This window comes from Papilio xuthus, unplaced genomic scaffold, assembly GCF_000836235.2.
Source record: "Papilio xuthus unplaced genomic scaffold, Pxut_1.1 DF828780.1, whole genome shotgun sequence".
NCBI lineage: Eukaryota > Metazoa > Arthropoda > Insecta > Lepidoptera > Papilionidae > Papilio > Papilio xuthus.
Window position 1 is genome coordinate 3,109,294 of NW_013529869.1, and position 13,323 is coordinate 3,122,616.

The following is a 13,323-nucleotide window of genomic DNA, read 5'->3' on the forward strand; positions in this document are numbered from 1 at the left end:
TTCTCGCGCGGGATCCTTTGTTGCATGGATTCACGTTAAATGGGCGGGAAGTTAGTACCGGGAGGTGCGTTCAATCGGACGGACGGAGCAATCTTTGTTTCTCAAGGCTATGCAAGATTCCCAATTTCATTTGATACATGACGGTCTATCAATACACCCCATTATCGCCTGAATATCATATGTAATTCGGGGGCAAGGAAGGTCTCACTAAACTGGTGATGTATATTCCAAAGGAAAAACCCTGTCCACCCCAGTCGTCTCACAAGCGAATAAATCAGAATCTAATACGGTGCGACAAGACAGGCCTAGATTTTTTACGTCTTATTGAATCTTTTATAAATTATTATTCAAAAGTGATCTGCGCCAAAATATAATTCTATATGACATAAAATATTTGTAAAAAATGATTACATGCCAGTAAAAATCTTTGCTATACAAGCTGTCGCCCGCGACTTTATCCGCGCGGTATTAAAAATAGAGAAGCTGATTCTCACATCTACTGAATCTGCATAAAAAAAATTAAAAACCGGTCAAGCCATTTCGGAAGAGTATATTAACTAACATTGTGACACGAGAATTTCATATACATAAGAATTCTTTAATGATTTCATGAACAAATATTTTAACAATATTAAACGTAAACCGAATAAACTCTGGTTAAAATTTCTGCGTCTGTCAAACATTGCAAAACTATATACGCCAAAGTTTATTGGTCAAACGTTAGAATCGGTCTCGCCTGCACTAGACTCGGAAATTAATTTCATCGAGTACACCCTCGCGGTGCAATGACTCGATGCTCTCTATACATTTCTAATGCATATAGAAATTGGTAGTCAATTGTTTTATTTTTATAACAAAACTAAAATTTCGTAAAATTATATAACTATGTCTGATAAAAATTAAGGGAATATATTGACAACCACAAATAACTACATTCCTTGACAGTTGGAAGTTCTTTGATTTTTTTGAAAAATGTACGCTTGTCTTATACATAAATAAACTGTCGCCGGCGACTCCGTTCGCGTAGAATAAAAAAAAAAAAACAAAATTATTAACCTATGTTTTCTTCAAAAGTATGTTGTATGTGTATAATAAATTTTATCGAGGTCCGTTAAGCCGTTCTGGAGATACTTTCAAACAAACATCCATCCATCTAAACATTCGCATTTATAATATTAGTAATAAGATTTATTTTTCTTGTCATGAATAGAATATTAATCGATTATACGAATCAGTGAAAATACCCATCAAGTAATTCTCCAAGTTAAACAAAATAATTTAGAATAGACATGATTATTATATCTCGTAGCTATAGGATAAAATTAGCCAAAACATTTGAAGCGCAAGCAGAACTCGCCGGTAAACATACTTGTTAATTTAGCGAATATTCGAGAAAGTTGGAAGGAGCAGTGTCAGCGAGAGAGCTGCCGGCAATGCCCCGATATTGCTGCTATTTCGCAAATAGTCTAGTCTGAGAGATTTAGCGGTTAACGTATTAGACGCTCCTAATAACATTTGCAGCAATCAGTGCACAATGTGACCGCATACCTCCCACTACTGCATTGCTTTCGTGTTTACTTTATTAATTATAATCCATACAAAATAATGAATTGTAATCAATCATAGTAATATGTTAATAAAGCACTTTAAAGTCATCATAGTTTTATAATGATTTATTATTTAATTCCAAAGAGATATTAAAATCAAGTTCACAACATTCACATTCACTAATCAAACCTCATCAAGCATTTAAAATATCTCCAGAGATTAAAAGAAATAAACACCTACCACCTAAATTCACTATATAGTCGCCATGGATGCTACGTTACTAATTTTCCTCAAATTTAAACTCATAATCGTCTCATCTTTGAGCGCGAAGCCGACACACACGTGCAATGCATGAGTGAATTTGCATGGACCACTGCTGTCATACGCTAGCAGGACGTGTGTGTGGAGCCTTATTTCATGCTTCGCAGCACATCTTATCGCCTGAGGTGGCCTGCTGAAAACTCATATTATAATTATTCAAGTTTATATGGTTAAAGTGTTTGGTCTACTGTTTGTTGTACTTACATAAATCTATTTGAACAGATCTTTATCTCACTTTTAGCAAAGTCCGTTCAATTATAGTCATAAAATATTTTATATAAGTTATTTTCATTAATTTTGAAAACACGCACTTAAATATAAGAAATAATTTGCTCTACCAATTTTATTCAAGTTCGAAATGTTCGGTAGCTTTAAAATCGTATTACCAGGCCATTAAACAAATTGCCGGGCGCTTAGAAATAATGAAATTAACTTAATCGAATAGTTGTTTACACCGTGTCACTGAGAGCAATTAAAATTGTTCCCTTAGATAATAAATCATTGTGTTGAAAGTGAAACATCACGCTTGTAGGTGCACCTTGCAATAAATTTCGCAATTACTTGCCAAAATTCCGATGGCAGCGTTCCGCGTCGGCAGGCGAGAAAATTAAATTAATTACACGTAATTCGCCAATCCAGGGAAGTTAAGCATCTACCAATAAATAATAGATAGGAAATTATAGTCAAGGTAATAAAACTAATGACTTAGGCACAGCATGTTGTTGAGTAGAAAATTAATTTTTTTTTTAAATCTTAGATTTCACTGGACATATTTTAGAATGGATGATCTATACTTATGCATAGAAATATGCCTACTTAACTTTTGGAATAATTACTGTGATTTTAGTGTTTAATTTTTGGATCAAGTTTGGATGTATGGATGTATTGATTTTTGTTGGATGGTCTCTTCAGTATTGTTCAATGGATTTTGATGGAATTTGGCACAGATGTAGAACATAGTCTGGTAGAATACATAGTCTACTTACTAAATGTTTTTATTACGCGCAGACAGAGTCGCGGGCGTTAGCTGGTTAGTAAAATAAAAGTGAAATTTTAGATTGGAAGGCAAGAATGAAGCTTAATATTGTCGGGTGAGATATGTCAAGTCATGCAGTCGCAATCAGTCACCCCTTCCGCTCGCTGGATGATCTTACAATTAGGTGTCATAGAGTAGAAGCTTCGCCCGCGGCTCTGATGCTTGTGCGGCAGTCATCGTCAAATTAACACGCCGCTAAGTGCTGAATTGTGTACACAATGTCACATAGTCAATGTAAATATTTGGTACACATTATAACGGGTGTAAACCCATTTTATTAGAGAATCTAATATATTTTGATGTTATTTACCATAGCCCTAGGTTCTCTCTTTACTTATCTTTAGATAAAGACGAAGAATAAAATTATATCTAAACGTTACAAATGTATAAATGTGTTTCGCAAAACACATATTATCAATTCATTTTACACTGAGTCTCACAGATTCGGTGTCCTAGACGAAACAAAAGGCTCGCCCGCGATAATTGGATGTGGCCTTTCTGAACGCACACTAGACGAGACTTAATTGAGGTTTTAGAGTTGGGCTAATTCGCCCACCTTCGATCAGGCTCCCCTGATCCCCTCGGGTTGAAAGGCTTCGTCTGGCAGTTCGGTTAGCGCCAACAATAATACTGCGCCGGTTATTGAGGTTAAATGCGGTACTTTGGTGTTTTGTTTCTCAAACTACCACTCGCGTATACTTGGTTTCTTGTCTTCTAACTATATATATAATATAAAATAACCAGTCAAGAGAGTATCAATGCTCTGATCTAACTTTAGAAGTTCTGATTTGATTCTGATGAAACTTTTAGATTTATTTGAACATACGAGTATTGAGATGAAACGTTTAATAAATATTTTTGCACATAAATAAGAAACCTTTCATTTAGCGAAAACGGAGTGCTTTATATCTCTATGCTAGGGTATTATTGTAGAAGTTTATATTTCATGAAAATCGCATTGAAATCATTGTACTGGCAGAACAGAAAAGAGAAATACAAAGGCGCGTATGATTAACAGTCGTCTCACGTGCTGCCCAACAAAAAGTAACAACTAAATATTTCGGAGACGGTCCGATAGAGGTCGGGTGCGGATAACAAAAAGTGGGGTCTTGTTGGGCCCCGGGCCTCGACACCCGCGCAGATATGATAATCCCGAGTATGTAAAATAGTGAAATTTAAGGCCTCTCCATGTGAAGAATTGTGCTCGTTCGGTGGCAAATTATTCTAATACGGCCCTTTTATTCGGAGCACACGCCGCGCTCGGGTCCATTCCTCCGACACTCATTTGTATTTCAATAAAATAACTAACCCTAACTAAACAGTGCCTATCGTTCTAATATTAAAAAACATTCAAACCTTACGTGAAACAAATATAAAGCCGAGACTATAATAATTGAATTAAGCGTGAAATAAGGAAAGAACAACTACATTATGTTTAAGGCGTGTTATTACAATAATTTGAGCTCAAATATTTTCTCAAGTTGGCCATCCATCAATCGGTATTCAATGAATCAATTTGAATACATTGAGTGGAGGCAACGCTCATCAAAGTTTACGTAAAGTTAGTAGCTATGAATATACCTCAGCCGCGTAAACAAAAAACACACCCCGTGGCGGCGTCCGCCGCGTGTTTGTTGGTGCGGGAATTCAAATCTGTAAATGGAGGCGACATATCGATGCGACGGAATCCGACGGGTCCGGCGTATATCGTCTCCGTCGTCCGATTTGCATAGAGGCGAAAAGTTCACAATCGCATTTTCCTCATCAGCCTGCGGGGAACATAATTCTTCCTTCCATCTGCCGTCTTCCTGTATCTACCCTTGCTATAACGTGTTTTTGTTGAACTCGGCCGGCGGCGTTGTGAACGATACATAAATTTTTGCGATCGGTCATCCCTTAAAAACAAGTTTAGCTCTTTATCCAGAGGAGAGTAAGTTAAAGAATGGCCCGACCGTACGTTACCCTCCGATTCGTTACGTATTCAAATTATTTTGCCATCCTGTTTTTGCGTCCATTTGTATTGCGATGTGTACCTACGAGTTTGTCCTCTTTTGTCGTTTGATTAATTAGAGACGTATAAATAAGATTGTGCCTTTTTACCAGTTATATATAATATTTTAGTATTATTCTCATTCAAATAGTTTTAAACAAATTTGTTGGTTAAAATTATTAAATTGTTGGTTAAAAAAAAATATTTTATTTAACAAGATTCCACCAATGACTGAACTAGATGTCTAATTTGCAGACTTCATTCACATTATACAGTAGGTAGGTAATGAGTGTGGCGCCTTATCCGATGTCTATGCCTTATTAATTAGACTGTCGTGTGGCCGAAGCAAGGCGGTAGCCGGGCCCTTGACGAGCCTTCAGACGGTCCCGCTAGTTAGACTTACTCGAGGCACGAGCCATTCCCATAGGATAATTAAATAATAAGTAGGCTTAAATCTGTCCTTTAGAATTCACACAATGGACAGTTCCTTCTATGCAATATCTCTATTTATGTAGTAATTACAAAACATTAATCCAATACTTTTGAAATCTAGAAGCGATAGTTATAGTCAATAAGTGTATTTTTAATTTTATTTGAACATAGAATGTCTGTGGAGTTTTATTTTATAAAAATAGTAATAATTTTATCTTTTATCAATTCGAATGGATTGAGCTGACACTTGTAAAATATATTTTGTTAAGTAACTTATACCAATATAAAAATAATAATAAGTTGTCATATCTTTTGAAACTTGCATGTCAATATGGAATATTTTATTTTATAAGGAAAAGCAAAAACTCAACCTCCCCCTGAGCACAGTACAATGGACAGACTGCGAACGAGATCAGTGGCGCGCGCGCCGGAACCTGCCATTCGCGGCTTTGTGTTAAACACACAATACAATTCTATACTCACTTGCGATTAGGGTTACCAGATAATAAAGATTTCTGTTTTTCGTTAAACAAAAATATGAAAAATGGAAATATCTTATATATAAAATTCTCGTGTCACAATTTTCGTTTCCATACTCCTCCGAAACGGCTTGACCGATTCTCATGAAATTTTGTGACCATATTGAGTAGGTCTGAGAATCGGCCGACATCTACTTTTAATCCCGCGCGGACGGAGTCGCGGGCGACAGCTAGTATATTTATAAAAATCTTTTACTTATTTTGTACCAAAGTTAGACATAATATTTTTTTATTTCTTTAATTTTCATATCTCAATAAATGGTAGCAAAAATATATCTATTGCTTCCGAAATTAATATTTAGTGTTACCAGTCACTGTAGAGTTTAAATGCCATATTTTTATGTATGTAAAAACAATCCAACAATATACGTATGTAAATAATCACGCAGTGTCCGCTCGTTGTGAACACGAGCGCGCACCGCACACCATTCAACCTGTGAACGAAAACTTTAACAGTAAGAGCGCTTGAAGATAAAGCTTGGCATATGCATGCGGTGCACGTAGACTCTTTACAAATTCAGCGCTGATGTGAAGCTATTCAAATAGCGGATAAGTTTCGCCCGGTGTGCGACCGCCCGAACGCCCGACCGCTCGAGCACCGCGATAACTTGCCACAGATTCACAATGAGAGAATCGTGAGCTGATTGCTCATTATACTCACTCACCTCTTTTAAACTCTTCTTACCTCATACCGAGTGTCTGTTGGCAACATTATATAGCAGTATTATATAACGCCTATGAGTTATCAATCAATCGCACAGGATTTTCTCCTAGATTCGGATAGAGTTGTCTGTACAATCCTTCGATCCATACATATACATCGATCAAAAAGATTGTCGATTAAAGGTACGAGCACATTACATATATAGAAAAACGCATTTTGTTGATACACAAAAAATAAAAAATGACAGATTTTCTTAACGGTTCTATTTATTTATTTTGTTAACAATACCAAGATATATTACTGGCCGTTAGTAAACTGCGATGCTTTAAACGACTATAACTTTGAAGACTCATAAGCATTACAAAAGTGTGTTCGGACACATGTCGCCGGTAGCATTAGCTGGATAAAAAGTAACGGATAGAAGAGAGCTAGCGTAACCTTCGATGTAACAAAACGTATGGGGAGAGCAGCGGAGCATGCCAGCGTGACTCACGCACTTATTCAATAAACCAGCAATGCTCTTGTCCGCGCTTATGCTACCGTGAAAGAATACGTAAATGCACACATAGGGTTACACAGAATTTTATTGGTTTGCAATGCCAATATATTTTATTATACCTCAAATTTATTGCTTCTTTTACTCATACTTTTCTTATCTTCCAAATAGAGATTATTACAAGATCTTTTTCATCGATAGTCTAAATTCATATTACTTACTTCAGTATTGTTTTACAAAATGGTCTTAGTAGCAGTTTACAAAAGGTTTGCGTAAGGCACAGCACGTGCCATCGACATGCGACCCACAACCCTCCGATACCGTCGAGACACACAAATCATGGCAACATATCGCACTTACAAAAGTATAGAAACGATGTACACATTTATAGATAGCAGATTTTAAGTATTATAGGCAGATAGTTCATAGTTTACGAATTGAATTAAATAATCACGGGATGTCATAAACGACAAACTGCGCTTCGATTAGTCCAATCCACCCCTAAAGTGTACTGTATGTAAAATTACAAAAGCAAAACCCACTATAGATCCGTTTTACAACGCAATAAAATATTGAAATAAAAATTCACCCGCGAACCTGCAATAAAATATAATACTAACCGTTTTTACGGCGCCGACAATATAATGAAATAATCATAATGGCCGTTGCCGTCACGTTGAATTGACCAATAAATCTTCCTTGGGTCATATTGTCCGCAGTTCTCTTGACAACACTTTAATATCGAGAAATATCATTGTGATAATCGAAGGCCCGCGCACTAGCCTCCCCGCGCCGCGCCGTACCGTGCCGCGCCGCGTCCTGTAAATCATTCCCCCGCACTCGGCTGTCGTTTATTTTTTAGACTTTCCATTTCTAAATAAAGTCCCCGAGCAGCGGGCCAGTGCTTCCTCCGTCCGGGGCGGTTTTTATATGATTTGTCGGCCCTCGTCCCTTTCCTTATACCATCAATATTTCAAATACTAATTGTTATAAATCAACAAACTTTTCTACCGCTTTTAACTTTCATTCTGATAGTAGAGGTTCGTAATTATGATGTCTAATGGCAAGCTAGAACGTGTTGTTAAAAAGGTAAAAGCTCGTGTGAGGTGCGGCGGGTAGATGTTAAATTATGAAGGTACACTTAGCGTGTCAATCTATGCATTACTTCGAAAAACTTCCGCCCATAAAACATTAACAAGCACTCAGGAAAATTCCCGAGCGCTGTGCCGTTCGTTAAGTAGTGTCAGCCTGTAGTTTTTCCCACCTCGAGTGGTGTCCAGTCGCGAAGGGTCGCTGTCAACGCAATTGGCGAGTCGATATCTCCCAGGAGTGCCGCCCTCCCGACCGGCGCTCGAGATCATCGCAAATCCCGCAATTAATGACAAGCGATGCCACGCGACCAATTTTCACTTGTCGATATCGTTTTGTGCTGTGACAGTTGTCAGGGTCTCGCACACGCGATATATCTACCAACTCAGTAATATATAAAGACGCTACAAAGATGGACGTCTTCAGGAAGCCTAAAATTCTCCATTCACTTGGATCTATCCAAGTGAATGTCATAATTTAGTCACCAAACTGCAAACATACTTTATGAAAATTTATGTTACAAGTTTTGAGGTCATTGTCTTACCGCCTAAAGATTGTTAGTGTAACGAATAGTTCATGGTTTTGAATATTTAGGACCACCGTAGCGTTGACAAGGTGCTTCTGAATTTAGTCAACACAATTTTGTTTCAGGAAAAAAAAATATTTTTATTCAAATACCCTACATAGTAAAATGTCATCAGAGTATACCGTGTAGTACAAAGTGGAAATGCTGTCCGATATTTCGAGGAGGCAGGGATGCGGGAGTCGTCGCTCGCTCGGCGCCGCTATCGATCCCGGACGACGGGGGCGCGAGGGGTCCGCGGGGGCAGAAATTTGGGAAAACTTTGAAAGTTTCGCGTCTAATTCAGGCGCACGCACACAGCCGAACTTTCAGCTTAACTACCGCACACAGGCTCAGCCGATGCCTGCCACGTAATTTGTGCTTTGTTTTGTGATCGTTACGAATGTCACGTTACACTTTTATCCGGGCTGTTTTAAAAAAAATTAAGCCTTATGACGTCATTCCTCCTGTCATTATGTGGGCCTAGAACAAAATATTTGCGACAAGCGCCGTTGTATCATTAACTATGTCAAAATTAATATAAGATTTTTGGTATACTTTACGCCCGCTACACAAATTTAAATAAAAAATTTGTCGATGACGATACGATGGTCCTTGTAACAAATGGTACTTGCGTGTGAATGTAATCAATTAAAATTTAATATATTATATGTTTTTGTTACTCTACTGGATGCAAAATGTAAGATGTAAAACAATCGACATGTTACCAAAATTAAAATAAATTCCAAATAAATATTTTTTGTCCATACGTCTGCTCATTTGAGCGTTGTGGCGATAAATGACTAACCTTGTGTCTACTATGTATAGGTTTTCTATATACAAGTTTAGTGTAATATAAAGTATAGTGGCACACTCAAAGGCAGATCAAAGCTAGTGTCCATTATGTATTGTACGCGAGTGCTTTAGCAGAAAGAAAACAATTAAGAATATGAGTGGGGCGACCGCAGGGCGTCGAGCGCTCACAATACCCCGGACGACGTCACTTCCTGCGCCAGCATCAAAGAGATACTTTTTAAAGGCCATTTCATGATTAGTTCCTACATAATTACCACCGGCTTGTTGCTATAAGTGATCGTTAATATGATTAAGATCTAAATAAAAAAAAGAAATATGTTTTTTTTTTGTCGTTTGAGAATAGTTAACTTAAAAGATATAGACTTATTACTGATATTTCAGCAGTGGAAACGGGGTTTTCATAAGATGAACGAAGATGATTATCTTTGTAACGATTTAAGAAGGCGGTATAATAATAATATGTTACGTACTTTTATTTTTGTTGCGTTTCAAAAATGCATTCAAAACTTTAAAATTCATTGTTAAATAAAATTGGAACATATTTTGCCGTGAAAGATTTTCACTTCTTTCTTTGTAATTTATCGACATAATTTTTGTATAGCCTTTGTCGCCGGCGGCTGTTGGTAAACAGGCTGTTTGCTGCAAATAAAGGAATTCCAGTCAAAGCGTTGCTTTTGCGGACAACAAAAAATGGGCCGCAAATAAAAACAAAGCACCATGAAAGCGCAATTAGCGTGATTTAATGGCCGTTTAATGGGACTGTGATGAACGGCTTTTATAAAATTTAATAATTTTATTATGAACAAGGTAAAATTTATACGATACTCTAAAAGTATTTGCAAGGGTTAACTGACTCTGATAACAACGGTTTTCAAAGAAAAAAATGGTTAAATCACATAAGATCACAAAAGATTTTCTGATGACATATTAAATTATGTAACCATTTTTTTCTGTTTTCTCATGTACCTGTAAGTAAAAATAACTGCAAATAAATCATGAGATTCAAAGTCAAAAGTCGTTTCTCAAGATAAATTCAATTAAAAACTGTACGATAATGCATCATTCGTCTTCATTTAGTTAGCAGTCGTATCCCTCGAGAATAACATCTGCAATTAACTCCTCCATTAGCGTAATTAAATGAGTTCTATATTTCTACATACATATTACTTCTTACTAATATTATAAATGCGAATGTTTAAATGGATGGATGAATCGATGGATGTTTGGAGGTATCTGCAGAACGGCTGCACGAATTTTGCTGAAATTTGTCATAGATGTAGAACACATAGGGTACTAATAAACTCACGGACGGAGTCGCGGGCGACAGCTATATTACATAAATCAATGTTTCAAATATTGTTTGACGTATGTTTAGCCAACATATTTTTGTACGAGTGTTTAACAATGGAAACCTAAAGTACACTAATTTATTATTCTGTTTTTTTTTCTATAAATCTACACAATCGTATAACTAACATTATTTTAACTGAGGCATAAATTAAATGTTTGTCAAGTGACTAATCTACTATACTCATATTTCGTCTGTGCGGATGGTTTTACAAATTAAAGGAAATTAAGAAAATCGTAAGCAATGGAGTAGGGGCGGGGGCTTAATAGCCGTCGCTTAATTAAATGAGATTCGTTCCAGATTGGTACAGATGACATTAGTTTCTATATCTACCTAATATAAAACAGGTTTTATATCATATATTAATGTATAAACCCTGCAATAAAGCAAATGATATTAACTAAATTTATTTTTAAAATTGTTTCTACTTAATGTAGCCAGCATATATAAGGTAATTTTTAGTTATATTAAATTCTTTAGAGGTGTTACGTGAAATACATCTATAACTAAATCTTTTTAAAACAATATACGACCCATGTATGTGGACAGTTTAAAAGAGTGGTGGCAACAAATAAAGCAGTTATCTGTAAATCGGCAGTCGGGTCACGGCGACGCACGGGATCAACTGCATTTCGACGACCGGGCGCACACGGAGTGCAGATTTGAAGATATATCACAACATCGAAAAATAATTTCACTACTTTTTTTATAAACATCTAGCTTTTACGGATGAGTGAGACAATTCAAAAACAAATTTTGCAAATTAAAGTAAAAGTGTTTATATGGAATTTTTAAAATATTGTTCATTTTCTAATTTAATTATTTTTCTGTAATTGTTTCATTCGACATAATAGTTTACTTTCGATAGATCGTCTGTTATTCTTATAAGAGCTAGGGTATTTAGTTTTTAGTAAATTTGTTTAACTATAACAAGAAACACTGTATCAATTCTCCGACAGATATGTTGGTCCAAAAAATAAGCACAAGATATCCACTATCACAATCTCATGTATAGTCGTATTAACACGAAAGAAAGTCGAGACGAAGTAAGTAATAAGAAAAGGTAAGAGTGCCCCATTGAATGATAACTCGGGCCCTTTGTCTCGTGAGTCCGTCTTGACGAATCGAATTAAAAGGCTTATTGTGTCTACGTGACAGCTCCTCAGCTGAGAGACGTCGGCCCCTCGCCGCGGCCTCGGGCTGAGACGTTTTTGTTTCAAGCAAACTAAAATATTACAGGCCATTCACTAGATCCCGCCCCAGCAAGCTTGCTGGGGGACTGCTACTTGAATTTGTACTCAATTTTTAACAGGGACCGTTAATTAAGAGAGAGTTGCTCTTTATTGGCGAGAGAAGTCTTAATGCGTTAATTGTCGAAATGCAATCTCGGAAGGAGGCTTTTTATCATCGGAACTTTTCATATTTTAATTTTAACTCAATTTTAATTTGAAATTTTTCGGAGCGTTGATTAATGAAATTTAACAAGTGTCGTTTTTAATTAAATTTTGTTTTCCTTTTTTACAATTAATTTTGTTATGACATATTTTATTAAATTGCTCGTTTATTTGTTACAGACATTACTGAGGCACAGCCTACCTTCTCCTACGGATCAAGGTGAGTTTATATATTATATTTCTTCTTATTTATTTTTTGTTTAACTGATAAGCATATCGTTTTTACCAAGCTCGAAGACAACGAAGAGAAAAAAATCTACACCAGTAGTTTAATATTCCTAGCTTTTACCTTTAAGGCTCGCCGAGTTTTGCAGCAAAAGTAAACCTTTTTATCAAAATAAACGACACCCTTGCTGAATTTATCAAAGTCAATTTTTTACCGCAACCTTGAAAGGAAAGAAAAAAACTGTCAGTTCCCAGGGGAGGCGGAGGTACAACCACAACATGTCTTAATTATTCATTACATCCCACGACGCAGTTCCTTGCAGACGCGCCGGCCAAAAAGCACCGTAAAAATATATAGGTCCTTAAACGAACACGCACATTAATGAGGGCCGTGCAATATTTATACACAAGCTACCCTAATTGCTAGGGTGGAGAGTGGAAAAAATGGGCAATTTCACGTAATGTAATATGTATATTTAAGGTGAAATTTCCAAACGTAACGGTGAAATTCTGTCGCGGCGATAGTCATTTCGTGAAACCACTTCAAACGTCTTTCCGTGCTCCGTTGCGGGCGCGTTTCGAAAGTATCTCCACTTTGTTTGCGGTCCAACTGAAAGTACCGCCGCGGTCGAAAATTCCTCCTTTTCATTTAGAATCATAACAACTGTAACAATTCTAAAATTACCTTTTGTATATAATTTATTTGTAATCCATACTTGTTTTCTATAAGAAGACATGAATTCATTCAGTAATAAAAAATAAATAAACACTAAGTTTAATTTTTTTAAGTAAAATTAAAGTAGAGCAACATTTCGAGTAAAAATGAGCGGTAAGTAGCCAGGATTTTTATTTTTTCAATATGT

General features: G+C 36.4%; 1 protein-coding gene across 1 annotated transcript in view; it reads left to right on the plus strand.

Annotated features, from left to right (window-relative positions):
* Positions 1-12,419: 12,419 nt before the first annotated feature.
* LOC106128516 (uncharacterized) overlaps positions 12,420-13,323 on the plus strand; it is a 70,051-nt gene continuing 69,147 nt past the window's right edge. Inside the window, exon 1 of the mRNA XM_013326939.1 lies at positions 12,420-12,455. The gene's annotated coding sequence lies outside the window, so the exon portion shown is untranslated. The remainder of the gene's footprint in view (positions 12,456-13,323) is intronic.